Here is a 17,563-nt window from a genome sequence, read left to right as displayed (position 1 = left end):
AGGAAGGGAGGAAGGGAGGAAGGGAGGAAGGGAGGAAGGGAGGAAGGAAGGAAGGAAGGAAGGAAGGAAGGAAGGAAGGAAGGAAGGAAGGAAGGAAGGAAGGAAGGAAGGAAGGAAGGAAGGAAGGAAGGAAGTAAGGGTCAAGACAATCCTAAGAAAAAAGACAATCTGAGACTGGGATTGGGTCAGAATATTGGCCTAGGAAAGCTAGAATATCATCTGGAGAGAAGGTAGTGAATACTTGAGGTCATTTAATTTGTTGTAGTCAGTCTAGGCTTAAATGTCATTCTGGCTAACCTGCCATGGCAGATTTAGGGCATGACAAGGTAATTGAGGTGTTGCTGCAGATGTATATTACTTATCTGAAAAAATATAGAGGGAAAATACTTGGTCTTCCACTGCAAAGCAAGAAGGACACAAGTGAAGAATCTTGATTTATGTTATATCTACACTGCAGTTCAAAGGCATGATGATAACTCCTGTAAACACATCCAACATATCAAATCAGCTTCCTCCAGTGTTACTTCAGTAGTTTTCATTAGAACTTGCAAAGTCCTCCTGAGCATCCTAAGCAATACAGACCTCCTATTGATATCCCAGACAGCTTATTTTATTTGGTGGTATAATTTCTCTGGAATTATATACAGAAGCTCCCTCAAATTGCATTGTTAACATATCTTCAGCCTTGTTTTTTGAAAGAACAGGCACTTAATTTACTAGTACCTAGAAACCAAACAAGGCAGTGAGACCTCTGTGGCTCCAAGCAGCAGTTATTCCAAGAGCAATGTTTGCTGAATACCAAGGCTTAAGATTGTTCCCATTCACATATACTTCCTATGCTTTCCCTCTCCTGATGTGTTCAGAATTCATCTGCATGCCATATTCATCATCTCTCATTTCTTTCCAGAAGTCCAAAGGATTTCTGTTCTCAAGCAGCTTTTGAAAATACAATATGTGCTCCTTGGGGGCTTGTATCCCTTTGGAATAAAACATGACAATTAAACTTCTGTCATCGTAATTGCAAAAAGATGAGTAACCACCAGTGTTGATTTATCAAGTGGAAATCATATTAAGAAAGTCTAACTTTCTTGTGCACTCTGTGTCTAGGGAAGAAAAAAGTTGATGAGATACACAGTGGCATCTTCAAAACTTCTAACAGTTGCTCATGACAATTTCATATGGAATTCAGGACAATCAGGGCTTAGTCAGTATTATGGACTGGGAACAATGACACTCCATATCATTCCAAAGGAGTAGTTTTCAAAATTACTGTATCAAATACAAAGATATATCATGCATTCATTAGGATGCTGTTCTTATTGTTTTATGACCTGAGCAATCCAAAGGAGTAAAAAGATTGTATTCATTAAATGAGTGAATAAAATTCTGGGAGAGACTGCAAGAACACAGTGGAACAGAATGCAGATTCAAAAGATCACAGCACTTTATATATATCCATATAAAGAAGGAAAAAACAGAAGCAAAGAGTGTAATATATTGCACTTTCTTAGCAATAAATGACTTTGTCTGGACAGGATAGGCATTAGTATGTGAGACAAATAACTTTTCACTGGTTAAAATCAATCAGCAAGAGTCAGTTGTAGTCTAAAGATGGGATAAATTGTTGGTTTATCTGTAATCTGCAGTGCAAAAAGATGTTAATAAATACATTCATGGAAACATAATAATATGTTTATATAGCATTAAACTGAATAGTGACCTGCCTTCAGCGGCATCAGGATGACCCAGAGGTGATCAAAAAGGGGAAGATTTTGTTGGTACCCAAGAGATGAGGCTTACTGAGTGGTACCCAGAAACAGACCTGGATGTAGGAAAAATAGCTTGATTTATCATGCTTCCATATCCACCAGAGCTAAGAATTTGGCAAAAGAATGATGCAAAGTACTGGGCTCCATGCTCAGAGAAAAAGGAGCATCCATTCAGAGGGGTCCAAAAGACTCCTGATGATACAAAGGGCAGACTGCTGACCAACATACAGGAATTAGGGGGGTTGGACTCGATGATCTCTTGAGGTCCCTTCCAACCCCTGCAATTCTGTGGTTCTGTAATTATCCCACCCTGGGCCATAAAATATTTAATGGCTTTTTCAGTTTATGTTTTGATTATTCTACAGCCTGGTTTATTGTAGCTTGGTATTTCTAAATGTGAAAAATAGACATGAGAGGAACAGCTGTCCTCATTAATCTGTTTAGACTCTGTTGAATTACTCATCTTAAAAATGTGGAAAGATGAAAATATGAAAATATTTGTTTTTACACTTTTTTAAAGAAAATCATTCTGTGTCTAAATTTTGAAATTCATTAATCAGCAAAGAAGTAATCCAGACTGTTTTATTCTATGGTTCTGTAGTAGCAATAGGAGCATAAAAGAGTCTAGATTATTTCTGTTGCAAACAAATGCAATTTGTATAGATGCATACTGGGAATATCCTGTAGGAAGACGTGTTCATTTTATACCAGCTTTCAAAGCAGTGTTGCCCTTCTAATGCAAATGCCTCTGGATGTAGAAATGTTGATGCACTTTCATATGAATTACCTCTGCATGTTTCTGTTTGTGTGCATGTTTCACTTTGATAAAGCAAATTAAGCCGAGAGGAAACTTTCCTGAAGGCAGAAATGTGCAACAAAAGAGATAGAGCTTTGCACTGGGAATTTAAATATATCAAGTGGCTTAGAAGCTCGATAAAACATTGTACCTTCTTGAGACATGATGTGCTCTGCTTGTAGCAATGAGTACTCACATGGTTTTAAGTCTTGTGGTTGACTGACTGGAGTAGCCTCTGGAAGTCACCCACTCTCACCTTCTGCCCTCAGAGATGCCTGTTCTCGGTTTTAATCACTGGTTTCAATGTCAGAAAGACCCCCACCTCATCACATCAGTCATGTTAACCTCCTGAGCAAGACCACAGCAGATTTTGCCTGGATTTGAGATGGCATAGACAGCACTGCCTGTCACTGAGGCCACGTGTCCAATTAATATATCTAGAAAGCAGATCACACGCCTTTCTGCCCACAGAATGGAAAAAGGACCAGAAAGCAGATATTTTTTCCTGCTCAGCCTTACAAAGAAAGTCTGTTTACCAGCCAGGATTATTGTACAATATCATAGTGTCAAAACTCAAGCTATGAGTGAGGTGATACCAGCTCTAAATTGGCTTCATGGGCAATTGAAATGAAGGAAGGTATCAGTCTTCCTTCTTGCTAGATCTTACTGTGTGAGATAGGGCCTAAAGCTGGGAAGGACATGTTTTTGATCTTTTCTCAGGCAGGAAATGCAGAGAATTACAGAGGTGATGTAGGCACCTTACTATCCACCCCCCCTACCCTCAATAGAGGAACAAAACTGGGATCAGCAAATTGTTCAAGACTGGGCGATTACATAGAATCATGGAATCCTTAGAGTTGGATGGGATCTTTGAAGGTCATCTAATCCAACTCCCCTGCAATGAACAGGGACACCCACAGTTAGATCAGGTAGCCCAGGGCCTGATCCGGCCTCACCTTGAAGGTCTGCAGGATTCAACACATCATCTACAGATTGACAGTCCCCAGTCTGAGGACAGAGAATGGTGCCTAGCTCTTTAGATACTGTGCTTCTACCTGTTCAGATTATATCTGACTGTCATTCCAAACGTCTTCCTTGCTCTTAAGTAACATTTACGTCATCACTACTAATCAATCCTGGAAAGCATTTTTGGATGGGAAATTCAGAGCAAAAGGAGTTAATACTGATGCAACATTTTCATCTCATGCTAAGAGATGTACATGTATGATTATCCATGTGTTTCAAACTTGTCGAACACATGTAAGTAAGTCAAAGCTGATGTGTCTCATTTTTCTATCATCACAGATTTTGTATGTGTGCATATGTGTAAGTATAAAAATTTCCTAATAAGAATCTTTTCTTTGCAGCAAAACTAGTTTCACTCGGAAAATATGGAAGAAAACTAAAACGTAGACTCACCTTCCTGGAATAGCAATGCCTCATAGATGTGGTTTGTTGGGAAGGTGTTTAGCAGGGAGATTGGATGCAATGATCTCGAGGTCCTTTCCAACACCTGCAATTCTGTGATGTTGTGATTCTGTGAAATCACAGTGTGAAGTGACTGAGATCCAGCAGACCGCGTGAGATTTTGTCAAGTTCACACCTGCCTTGCTGTCTTAAATAATCAGCAAAATGCCAATAACTTCTATACTAATATTGAATTATGCCTCTAGAAATAGTAACTGTGAAAAGAAAGGTTTGGGAATCTTTTGTGTAAAGAAATTATCTTCTGACTGTCTATTTAATGACTTAAAAGAAAATCTCATTTACGTGGTGGTGATATAACTGCAACTTTCTTTGGAAATTTGTTAATTCCAGCTTTTGCACAGCTTAAGAATTCTCCGGCCTCCCAAGCAAATGTGGAATATAATGTTATCACTTCAATATGATTCATATAGCCTGACATAAGAATCTAATTTCTAGATGCAAAAAAATCTGAACTGGTCAGTATAGATTCTCTTTAAAAGACATGGAGAGAAATTAACATCCCCAGAGGATAATTCATCTCTGTTTAGCACAGTGGTCACCAGAAAAATCATTTTCTGGAGGCAGCATTTTCTCCCAATTTTCTCTGAAGAGAGCTTAGGATGACCAATTTAGGGTTATGCACATACAATTTGGATGTCTAAGATTGAGCTGCCTGAACCTCACTCTTTTGGTACTGTGAAGCAAGAGACTGTGTACAGGTCATAAATATGTCACAATCATCTAGTAACATACTTCTACTAAATGCAACAACTCAGGTTCCTTATTTAAATGAATTATGCCTTTTTTTCCCCTTTAATATTCATTAAGTAGGAGGTTAGCATGCCATGAAGGAGACAACACGAAACATCTTTTAGAGAGAACCCATTTGAATTATGATCTTAATGTTCCATCATTAGAAGTCATGAACTTCTCCAAGGTACAATTTATAGTGGTTTTTACACCTGTTTAGTTCTCATGATGTGTTCTGCTTTATTTATAGAGGTATTTAACAAACCGCATATTTCTAAACTTCATCTTACTTTTTTTTCTCATAAATATTATTTCCACCCTAGAGAGCCATGAACCTTTTTATCTTATTCTTATATACCAGGTAATGTGGTAGTCATCTTTCTCATATCAGAAGCATAATTCATTTCTCTGCTATCAACTTTATTCTGTAGCAAATTTTTAACGTTTTGAGCAGAAGGGAAGAATGGTTTAAAGAAAAGTTTAAGCCAATGTAAATATAAGCCATTTCCATCATATTGTGCTTGAAATATCAGCAAAATCTACCTTTAATATCCTTCAGCTTTGATTAGGGAAAGATTTGCTTTAAATTTTTTAAAACCTTACTTTTAAAAAAGAACGTGGGTAATGAGGAGCACAAGATGGAGAAAATATGTGCCCTTCTTATACACATCCAGATAGTGACTTTAGGATGGGCAGCCTGATCTGGTGGGGAACAACCAGCCCATGGAAGGGGGTTGGAACTGAATGACCTTTAAGGATCCTTCCAACCCAAGCCATTCTAGGATTCTAGAGTTTCAAAGATTTTGGAGATTTGCTTGTAATTTTCAAGGATTTTAAATGAAAGTAGAAGGATTTCTTCTCCTTTTCCTGTAGCTCCTGGTTTAGCTAAGAATCCCACTCACAGAAGGCAGTTTTTTGTTTCATTTTATGTTCCCCAGGATAAGTATTAAGAGATCACAAGCAAGTACAGAAGGAAATATTGGCTGCCTCTTCCAATTAAACTGTACATCTAAGCCTTGAAATCTCTTTCTAAAATAGCCCATCAGACAATATCCAGCTTCTTTGGCTTTAATTTAGCTAGAATTTGCATCTGCTCAATTTTACCTTGTGTTCAACATCCCTGAAAATCTCCTGTTTCACATGATCCACTCCAATAGGAAACACTGATGCCACTGAACTTGGTTCAAATTTAACAAAGCCAGAAGAAATAAGAAGAGTGCTACTAGGATTTATGCACTGTAAATGTGTATGTAATATTAAGTTAGGAATTTCCTCACTGCTTAAAGGAGATTCAGGGGGGATTAAAATCTTCCCTGAGTATTTTATAATCTGAAAATTAAGAATCATGTTCTGTAGACAAAATGTAGATGTTTGTGATATATACTTCCAGACGCAAACTATTTGCCTTAGGTCAGTGAAAAGAAGCAAACCCTTTCAGAGGGCAGTTCCTCCTCACATAGGCATCAAAGTATCTTAGACAAATCCCATCCCAAAGTCATTTTCTTTCCACTGATTACTACAGAGGTCCACACTGTCACTAACTCAGTTGTCAATGCCTACCTAGCAGTCAGCTAAAGTCCAGTGATAACACTGTCATTCAGTAGAACTGATTTTTTCTTATCCATGCTTGGGGAAATAAATGAAAAAACCTCTCATCCACTTGAATAACCCCCATATATAGGTGTGATTTGCCTGCCAACTATGGAATTGTAGGAGCTGAACAAGTAGTAGTACCTTCCAAACCCACTGACTGAGAAATGTCCAAGTGGTAGCTGGAAAATGTATTTTGTGCACAATCTTTGGTTTTAAAGCAGGTGTGTAGCACTTCAGATTACTCTTAAGCAAATGTCAGCAATTACAATCTGGTGGTCTCCCAAAGTTCTCACCAAAAGTGCCTTAGGATAAGGTCTGGAAAGCCTTAGGCCTTATCTACACTGCTGGATGAATCCATGAAAGGGCTACCCCTGGATGTGTCTAAAAACCATTTGGATGTGGTGCTCAGGGATGCGATTTAGTGGAGGGTTGTTAGAGTCAGGGTAGTACGGTTAGGTTGTGGTTGGATTTGGTGATCTTGAAGGCCTTTTCCAACCTGAACAATTCTACGATTCTATGATTTCTCTGATCTCAGCCTAAAAAATGCAACTCTCATCTGTACTGCTTAGAGTTAGCCATCTCTAAAGCATAATGACGTATCCATCTGACATAGCATTTCACCCGTGTCTTCTCTGAGCTCTGAAAAGTGCTTCTGTGGCCAAAGGAAATAATTAGTACTCTAAAAGACTGTATGGATGTTTTTCCAATTGCAAGCATTTATATCATGTGAAGGCTGTGTTACAGCCCACACAGCCAATGTTTAATTATATGTGACCAAGAACATGCATGGCACGTCCAGGAGCGAAATAGGCAGTTGTGTGAACTGTGCAGTGCCCACAGTGATGTCAGATTTTTAGCAGAAATAGGCCTTCTCTGTTTGCTAGCTTTTGACTCCGAATTTTTGGCAGTGGAATCACTCAGGTGAAATAGCAATAGCAGAAAGGCTTCCCAAAGTAGAAGTAGCTGAAATCTGTTCCTCAGTTTTTTCATAGACGTCACAAAAAAGTGTTCAGTGTGGGTAGGAAAGCACCAGCCACATTCAGAAAGACGTGTAATAATTTGTATTCAAAAGAAAAATAATAATCATCATCATCATGAAGCAGAACTTCAGGATTTGAGCAGTGGGACTAGCTGTGTAAAAATGTGTTCTGCACAAAAGCTGTCTTTGGCTGGTTGCTTAAACATCACTGCTGTTGGGCCAAGACAGAGTATGTTCAAAAATAAAAGGTGGAAACACCACTGCTTGTCAGTGTTTCACACAACATGGTTTATTTTTGGCTGGCTGCTAGGCTACAAAGTGTTGCCTGCCTTACATGGTTCAGTGATTTCAAACAAACAAGCAGCAGTTCATCTGTAACGGGGACTGGATGTTGAGTAATGTTTGCAAATAGTGAATATTAAAGGGTATAGACATGGTTGAACTTTAGAATTCAGCTTGATGTTTGTCATTCATTTTTCGTTTGTTTTGGAGGAGTTGTTCAACCCAAAGGTAATGGTGGTATTTCAATGTCAGAATGACAACTTAAACTCACAGATGTATTCTTCAGAGATCAAATACTCTGTGTGTAAGCTTTCATAAAATCAACCTTTCAAGGCAATTATTTGTGTTTTCTGTAGGTGCTCACCAATCCCATAACTGTGGCTTAAATTCACTCCCTGGAGTTAAGGCAATGAGAACCTTTTAAAAACTGCATTACAACTAATAGAATAGCTTGCATTTCTCTCATTTTTACCTTTTCCTGGTTACCATTGGTGAAATCAGTGACCTTGCAGGAGTCATACAGTAACGTCAGCATTAGCAATAACTTTTATTCTGAAGATAGATAAGAGGAAGACAAAGATGGGGTTGATCCCAAAACTTCACTTACTCAAGAGGCTGAAATCAACATGAAGTCAGACATACTGGACGTTCTTAAAACCACTTGTATCCACTGGTGAGTTCTTCATGTTTGCTTGTTCTTGTGGGGATGATGGGCCAATAGATGGACTGGGGGGTCTCAGTGGTTTTTTCTACTTTAACGATTCTTTGATTCTATGCCCTCTGGAATACAAGTCAGTGATGAAAAGCTCATAATTTGGCCATGCACAGCAGTGGTCAAAAGGGTTTTGAGTGTTTCAGAATAGAGCAACCCTTTCACATGTCCTGTTTGCTCAGCAGTGATTGTTTTCCAGAGAATCTGCTTCTTCCTGTCCATGCCATCCTAGGCTTGGACCATGTCCAGACCCTCCATGTGTGCAATGCTGAGGGTGGCAGCCAGTAGATGTCACTGGTGGAGCACTGGGCTGTGAGACATATGAACAGCATGTGTCTGGAAGAGGAGTTGTAGACTTAAAGGGAAATAAAATGGCTAATTATCCTCTGATTGTAGAAGAACCAAATGCAATCATGCAGAATGACAGGGGCAAAAAGATCTTGAGCTTCAGGATTTATCTATTAATTTATCAATTTCTTTATTTTGCACAATGTTGATCTATGTCAGCAACAGGAACAAACCTAGGAGAGAATTTTTAGAGCAGCATCATCTGTCTGGAAAATGATGCTGCAATTTTCTTCTCTGACACACTTTTGTGGCTATTTTGGGGAAGAAGGAAAGTGTAGGAGAGCAGGTACAGCCTTCACTGTTCATTTTGCATCCTGCTCCATTTCCTGCAACAGTGCACGGTTTACTCTGCACAAAATGCAGCTTAATGAAATGTGTTATGGGTGAATGATGCCCACTGTGGGCTCTACTTTTCATTTCCACCCAAATGCCAAGAGGACACCAGAAAGTTCCTAATGCTGAAAGTTTTGTCTTTCATCACAGTCCCAGATAGAAGACGGTCATAGAACCACACAACTGTAGAATAGCTTGGATTGGAAGAGACTTCACAGATCATCCAGTTCCTGCTCCCCCACTGAGTTCCAACCACTAAATCAGGCACTATACTAAGTTGCCCAGTAATCTGGAATCACTAATGACTTGGCCACAGCAACATGGAGCTCAGCACTGACGTCCATGTAACCTTTAGTTATAGCTTTCATTGAGGCATAGCCAAAGTTAATCAGGAGGAGACCTTACCCTCAATTAACCATCCTTATTCCTAAGAGGCACAACCATCTCCAGGTGATGGACTGATGACTCAGAAGTTTGCTGTGATCATTATTTTGGTACTGAAGTGCTGTGCAAACCCAGAGCAAAAAAGTAGTCTCCCACTTCAGAAATCAAGGAAAAAGAGGATTATGTAATATGTAATAGCAATTAGAATAGTATAGAATAGAAGGAACAACAGAGAAAATAATAGAAAACCCAAAAGCTTTTCTACATGGGACTGATCTGTCTAAAAATAGTTTGTCTCCAAGGCTGCCCTTTGGATAGAGTAAATCTAATCAGGATATTCAGAGGAGTGCAGGTTCTATAATAGGAATCTAAAATAGAGTGAATGAACTGAGCCAGGGGCGGTTTGAAGTTGTTTTCAATCCATTTGCTGTAGAAGGAGCACTCCATCTTAGGGACATTTGCACCAGAGGTATCTGAACTTACAGGTATCCCATCAAGAGAAGCAAAAACAAATGGGCGGCCCAGAAAATGCAGAGAGGAAAGGTTCTTTCTGCCAGAATTGAGCCTAAAAGTATCAGCACTCAACTTCTGATGCAGCCCGCATGCAGATCTGTGTCTAAGGTGAGCACAGCCTGTTCCAAAGCATAGTATTAATGCTAACACTTTCATGCAAAGCTGAGATCACAATAATTTCTCCCAGGAAACAGGTTAATTTCTCTTCTTAGTATTCAGATTAGATCTTTTCATTTTGGCATCAGAAACCTAGGTCATTAGTTTAAGTTTCATTTGCATTGAGTTTGTTTTAACTTCAGTGTGCAAAAAAGGTTTGGAGAGTGAAAGAAAAACGTCCCATCTGGGTCAGAGCATCTCAAATCATGGATTGTTTATCAGTTTGTTTGATAATCTGTGTCACATACAGGGTACCCCCACTCTGATAACTTTCTTATTTCTACTTGTCTAGATTCACCTTCCCAGGCAGTGATCACGATATTTTTTTAATGTAACAAGAAATTCATATATGTCATTTTTTTCCATTAAAACTTTGCAAATTATATCCATAAAACTAGTACAAGTCTGATTCATCAGCACTCTTCCATAGATCAGACTAATTGCTTGGAGGTGGAAAGAAGGAGAAATATACTGACTCATCAAGACAAGGTTTTTTAGTGAACTATGAGCCAGGATTTTCCCCTCATTTATATCAATAAACTGCCTTTTACAGTGTCTTGCATGCAGCAGGACACAGAAACAATCATGAAATGGATCTGATGTTCCCATCCTTGGGAACACTCGTAAAAAGAAAAGTGCTTCAAAAATAGTAACCAAGGCTCCTGTAGCACATAACCTGTTCCTAAAAACTCCTCCATAATCTATTCCCATGACGTAGGCAGCAAGTGTAATAGCTGTGTGCTTTTCAATCCCGTAACACAGGAGGGGAAACCCAGCCTTTCCACTTCAAATACTGGAAATGAAATAGCTGTCAGACCTGCTACATGCCTTTAATCTTAATAAATGGAGAAGATTAATTTCAATTTACTCACTGGACTGAATGTCTGCAAGGAGAGATGGGCAGCTCCTAAAAGTGATCATAGAATAACATGGGTTGGGATGGGAACCATAGGGATCATTGAGACCAGCTCCAATGATGCGGGTGCTAAAGACTGTACCACGATAGAGGGTGAGCACCTTTCTCTTCTGGTGATTCTTAAGCTGGAGATGTTGTGGCAATACTGCCAGCTTCACATCAGTTACTACTGAAGAAGTTCACAGATTGATGAGTTATAATGTGACTGAAAATTGAATTTGTGTGGGGTCAACAATGGGCCACCTTAAGGCACTGTATTTCTGATTCATCCTAACTCCTCTGGGATTGACAAACTATTGGTAGGACTCAGATCATGAGGGTGTTCTGCATAGGTTAGATCATCTTTGAACTCTGAGTGCAGGAAGGGGAAGGGAACAAAATGTAAATTCTGCTTCTGACTCTATGCAAGCTCTGCTTAATGCTTCCAATTAGGACTTTGGATGCCATGAATTTGTAATTTTTTAGTGTATAAATCACACTCTACAGTTTACTACACTGACAAATCACATAAATAAAATATACAGTGGAATCATTTGCTTTCTTATAGCTACAAACACACAATTAGGCAAATAAATATATGCAATCAAACAATGTTCTCTTGGCTATTTTGTGGGAGGTAAAAATCATTTGCAAACAAAAATCACAATATGTTTTCTGAGCTTAAGCTACACAAGTATCTTGGAAGAATAAACAAGGTAATGAAACGTGGCTAGTACAAAACTCATTTTGATTCAGAAGAGGAAGAACAATGCCTATGGGAGCTCTATAAAATAAATCACAGAATCACAGAATCACAGAATCACCCGGGTTGGAAGGGACCTCAAGGATCATGTAGTTCCAACCCCCCTGCCTAGCAGGGCCACCAAACACACACATTCAGATCAGGTTGCCCAGGACCCCGTCCAACCTGGCCTTAAACACATCCAAGGACGGGGCATCCACAACCTCCCTGGGCAGCCCGTTCCAGGGCCCAACCACTCTCCTTGTATAGAACTTCCCCCTAACATCCAACCTAAATCTTCCCTCCTTCAACTTGGATCCATTTCCCCTAGTCCTGCTGTTGTCAGCCCTTTTGAAGAGTTTAGTCCCCTCGTGGGTGTAGGTTCCCTTCAGGTATTGATAGGCTGCAATGAGGTCACCCCGCAGCCTTCTCTTCTCCAGGCTGAACAAGCCCAACTCCCTCAGCCTGTCCTCATAGGGGAGGTGCTCCAGCCCCCTGATCATCTTAGTCGCCCTCCTCTGGACCCTTTCCAAAATCTCAATGTCTTAAATAAATATAAATAAATAGCAGCTTTGAGGAGAAATGTGTTAGAATTTCAATGGGTTGAGCAACATAGGATCATTTGAAGAATGTTTTCTGTTGTGTGCCTCTGTTTGCCATCTTGAAAATGGGTGTTCTACAAATGGCATAGGTCCTCCAGCCCAGGAAGCTTCAGAAATTCTTGTCTTACACTGTCAGGCTTTTTTTTCTGACAAGTCATAATGTGGGTTATAATATACTTTAAAGTGTTCAGTGGCAGTGTGCTATACAACAACAGAAGGTAGTTAATATAATGTTATGAACAAAGAATAAAACAAATAACAGAAAAGTTGAAATAAAGGTGTCGTAAAAAAACAAACAAACAAACAAAAAAAACCCTATATACTAGAGTTGTACAGATTGCTTAGATATTAGCAGTGAATATCTGCTTCATAAAGAGCTTAGGCATCACACCTCCTAATCATTTAAATGCTGAGCAGAGTGTTCAGCATTATCTGGGTACAAGTTTTCCAATACAACATTTGGACAGAATTCATTCCTTGCAAAGGTGTTCTTAAAAAGGCAATACATCTTTTTTTTTTTTTTTTTTTTTTAATCATTCTTTCATTTCATTCTATCGTTCATTTATACATATGTCATATCATTAGGTCCTTTCAGTATCTAAAGATGATTTGCAAGAAAGAGGACAGACTCTTTAGCAGCATCTGTGGTCATACGACAAGGAGAAATGATTTCAAACTAAGGAGGGGAGATTTAGACTGGATATAAGGAAGAAGGTTTCGACAATAAGGGCAGTGAGACACTGGAAAAGGCTGCCCAGAGAGGTGGTGGTGCCCCATCCTTGGAGATATTTAAGATCAGGAGACAGGGCTCTGAGCACCTGATCAAGTTCTAGGTGTTTGTGTTCATTGCAGAGGAGTTGGACCAGATGGCCTTTAAAGGTCTCTTCCAACTCTAAGGATTCTATGATTCCATGATTCTATGAAATAAATTCTCTAGTAGAGCAGGTCAGTGCAATGTTGAGCCTCTTCCGTTCTCTTTTTATTGCTCACCACGGTTGTGAAGTTTGGCATTTTGTTGTAGTATTTCTTGCTTTCCTGCACTCCTTGGGCAGGGAAGCCAAGCTCACAGGAGTTGCAACTAGGTGATATTTAAGGTCCCTTAAAACCTAAGCCATTCTGTGATTCAATGAGATGATAATAACTAGAGTTTTATGGTTTGCATTAGTAAACAGTCTATCATCTTTACTGGGAAACTATATAGGATCTTATAAATATTACTCTTTAACTTTGAAAGTACCCAATAGCTGTGCAAGGAGAAAAAAAGAGACAGGATCAGGACATCTTTCATTTCTGCCTTTAATGTCTGCCCAGCTAATTAAAAAATCCTCTATGAATCAAGATGCTCAGTAGTATCACATTTAAGCCTGAGCCTTAAAAGGCCAGATATCCCCAGCAGGCACCAGCAGAAATACTTTAGGTTGTTTACTACTGGAATCATTAGATGCTGGTAGAGTTAGCTGGCAACATGACAGAAATCTAAGGAATATCTGTAATTCCTGAGAAGTGAGCTTGGGATTCAAAATAAAATAAAATAAAATAAAAACATTCAAAGTCTGACGCCTTTACCAATTGGGGATTTGGTGTGAGACAAAGAAAACTTGAAACTTGTTCAGTGGTTGATTCGGACCAGTTTCTGCAAGCACATTTTTGGTTCATACTAAAAGAGACTGTGAGGCAAATTTCTTCATTTTGAGAAGTAACTTGTGTGCTGCATGGATGAATTAATCAAAGGGAATTAATTTAAATGTATCAGTCAATATGGACCTAAGAGAATTCAGAGATGGAGGAAGTACGTTATCTTGCTGAGCTCCAAACCTCACTCACGCATAAGCTCTTAGCCCTTACAGAAGACTCTAACTCCAAGTCTTCCTGCTAATATGATTCCTTGAAGCTTAAGATAGCAAAAAATACCTTGGAGAACAATTCAACAGGTTCAGCTCAGAGATATGGAGTCAAACTCTGTTCTCAAAGGTGTGAGTCACTGAAGTAAGGCAGAGCACAGCAAAGTTGTCATTACCTCCAGAGGTCTTTGTGGACCCACAGTCATATATGGCTTCATCACTTGAAAATCACCAGCTCAACTGCAGAAGTCTGTAATGTCTTGTTGAAAGATAACTAAATTTGGTGATGGTTCTCTTTAGAAGGAAGTGTATGCACTACCCGTGGTAAGAAGAGCAAGAAGATCATTCTAATGGGAAAAGTCCTAGCATCAATCAGTGATCTTCATTGCTCAAGTGCTAATCTGAAAGGAATCCATAGTACCTAACACAGATTTTGGAGTCTAACAGAAAAGAGTTTCACCCAAAAGCTCACTGCAGGCTGTGCTGCAGGGCTGTCTATTCCATCCCTGGTGGTGGTCTGCATTAACTCTTCATTGACTGGAACAGTGAAGCCAGTAATGTTATTGCTTACTGACTATGTGAAAAGTGGTTCTGATTGATTAAAGCCAACAGATTTCTGTGGCTGAGAGGTGCAAAGGGGATTTTGCACAGTACAAAGGCAACGAGATTTAATGCAATGGCTTTAACAGTGCCCTTTTGCCCAATGCACATATTGTATGTGTAATCACATCAAGGAGAATAAACTCAATCAAAGTAAATGCTGCCAAAGATAACTAGCATGGGTCAAAATCATCTATAGATAAAACATTCACAGGCTGTCAAGTCTGATCCATGCATCTTTGTGGTTGAATAAGTAAAGGTCTCAAATCTTGTCATCATCAAGCTAATTTTCATCCAAAACATAAAGGATGGCTCTTCCAGGGAGACATACTGCTAATGAACATTCCCACCTCTTCCTCTCTCATAGAAAACCTATGCCAGTGCAAAGGAAAAACAGAACACTCACGCTAAAAGGGTTTGGCTGTTTTTATCTTCTTATTTTGTTTATTCTTAACCATATTCTCCTTTCTGATATCAGTATTCTGATTCTTCATGGAGCAGTACAAGGTCAAACCACTTTCCAAACAGGATCGACTGCGCTGAGAAATCAGCTTAGGCCTGATGCTAGGGAGAGGATCCAAACGGAGAAACACAAGATGTAAAACAGTTATGGCCTGTTGATGAGGAGCATTTTTAACATGCAAACCTTGTATTTTTCTTGTTATTTATTTGAAACTACCTTTTAAATTCAGACGGCACAAATCTGCAGTGTAAACAAACAGCTACTAGAGTGAACTTGATTCAACTGCTTCCCTGATGCTAAAGACATATTTTCAGACACAATAAGATATTTCACAGAGGAATACTCAACCATCCTGATAAGAACCAACAGCACAGTGAGAGACATTTTCCTCCTCAAAAGAATTTTCAGTTAGTATTACTTAAAGCTGGGTGTATTTGAATAGTAAATGATTTCAGCTGCTTATTTTCTTGAAGAGAAATGCTGTTATTTGATACAGTCTTTTATTCCCACTACTTATCTATAATTTTTCTGTACATTGTATAGCTACAAAGGATCTAGTATATCAGCTCTAAGTCTGAACTGTAGCTACTTTGCCTTCAGACTTCGGCAGGAAGCAGATAATCTTGCACACAGTAACCTAGCTTGCATATCATGACTCTTTTTCTTACCATTTTCTTTCACATTTCTAGCTTTTGGGACCTGCTTTCACCTTGTGATTCATTACATCAAAGTGGGCATCCAGTCCCAGTTTTTAGCTAAGTAAATCACAGCATGCTGACTTCAAGTTCTGCTGGTAGCTTAATGTTCCAAGCCATTTATGGTCATGATTCTCCTGTATGGATCTAGATGCCCAAAACCAAAATCATTTTCTCCTCTTGCATTTTTCTCCTGGCATCATGGCCAGAATCACCAGGGAAATAAAAGTCAGTGGCAAAGCTCAACAATGCAAACTAGCTTCAACTCTGTGAGATAAAGCCTCAGCTACAAAGAGCACCATCCAAATGCTTCACAAATGTTTGGGGAAGAATCCAGCCAGACCTTTTTTTAATTATTTTTTTATTTTTTGACTTTATAGTGTATTCATTGGATTTTATTCAGAGAACAGGAAATTCTGAGATGACATGGTCTACAGTACTTACAAAGTGAGAAAGAAAATATGATGTATTGAGGGCGAATAGAAATGTTTAAATGTAAATCTACATATAGAAAATCAAGCCATGTTCAGAACTGGCAGAGCTTTGTGAGCATTCTTCAAAATCATGAGGGGGAAACTGTTGTTTTCTATTTATCACACAGGAAATACGTTAAGGCTTTAGGGACAGTTTCTGCAGGGCACTGATTACTGCTTCGAAGCATACCAGCATGATTAGTGATGCTTTGGAGAGAGCAAGATTAGTTCCAGTATTGCTGCTTGACCTCCAAATAGACACCGATGGAAGCGGTGGTGCTCGTCTTCTATCTCCTTTTTGCAGGCTGTGTACTTTCAGGGTACCTTCCACAGGTAAAGAAGTCTGAAAACCTCCTCTCCTTTGCCTTGGAAAAAATACTTTCACACAGACTAAACCATAACTCATCAAACAGTTCATTTGTATATATCCAGTTTTAGCTGGGTGATTTTAAACTGAAAGTGGATGAAGGTTGTTACGTTGTTTTTGCTATTCATTGTCTGGATCCTAGACTGAATGCTCGACAAAAATAACTTCAGCCTTCAGTTTTGATGTGCCATACACACTGCAGTATAAAAGGCATGAATGTGATTTATGATGTGCTCAAAATGCTCATCTTACAATAAAATTATTGAGGTGCTCTTATGAAACATTTCATTTTAAAAGTTCACAGTCCTGATAAACAGAATTTAGCACGACGACCTGAAGGATGTTTCAGCAAGATAAAACTAGGAAATGCTGTGAGATTTTGCATTACAGCTTCCCACACTTGAACTGTATTCTGTTATGTTGGAATGTTCTGTTACAATATGCATCCTGCTCCACTGTTTCAGTAGGGTTTTATGGAAAAGTGTGAACTACTTTTGGGATTAAGGATTGAGGTCTTCTCCATTTCCTTTGCTTCTCTTTAACTTTACTCTTCTGAGAAATATTCTTCCTGCAGGATGATTATTGAGTAAATGGGTGACTGGATGAACTCCAGCAGCACCCAGTCAAGGCTTCCACTACCCTCACACTCATCAACATAATCCTTTCATTTCCACTTCTCTCCTATAATACGTCTAGTTACACTGCACATTTCATGGCCCATTCCAGTCTCTGGACACTTAAACATCCCTGTATTTTTGCATGCATAGAATTCCAACCCCATTACTCATGCAGTAAAGAGCCCC

The sequence above is a fragment of the Centrocercus urophasianus genome, unplaced genomic scaffold, assembly GCF_019232065.1.
Source record: "Centrocercus urophasianus isolate 14NV4802_14NV808 unplaced genomic scaffold, USGS_Curo_1.0 seq_16, whole genome shotgun sequence".
In the NCBI taxonomy this organism is placed as follows: Eukaryota; Metazoa; Chordata; class Aves; order Galliformes; family Phasianidae; genus Centrocercus; species Centrocercus urophasianus.
Note: the sequence above shows the minus strand (reverse complement) of the source record.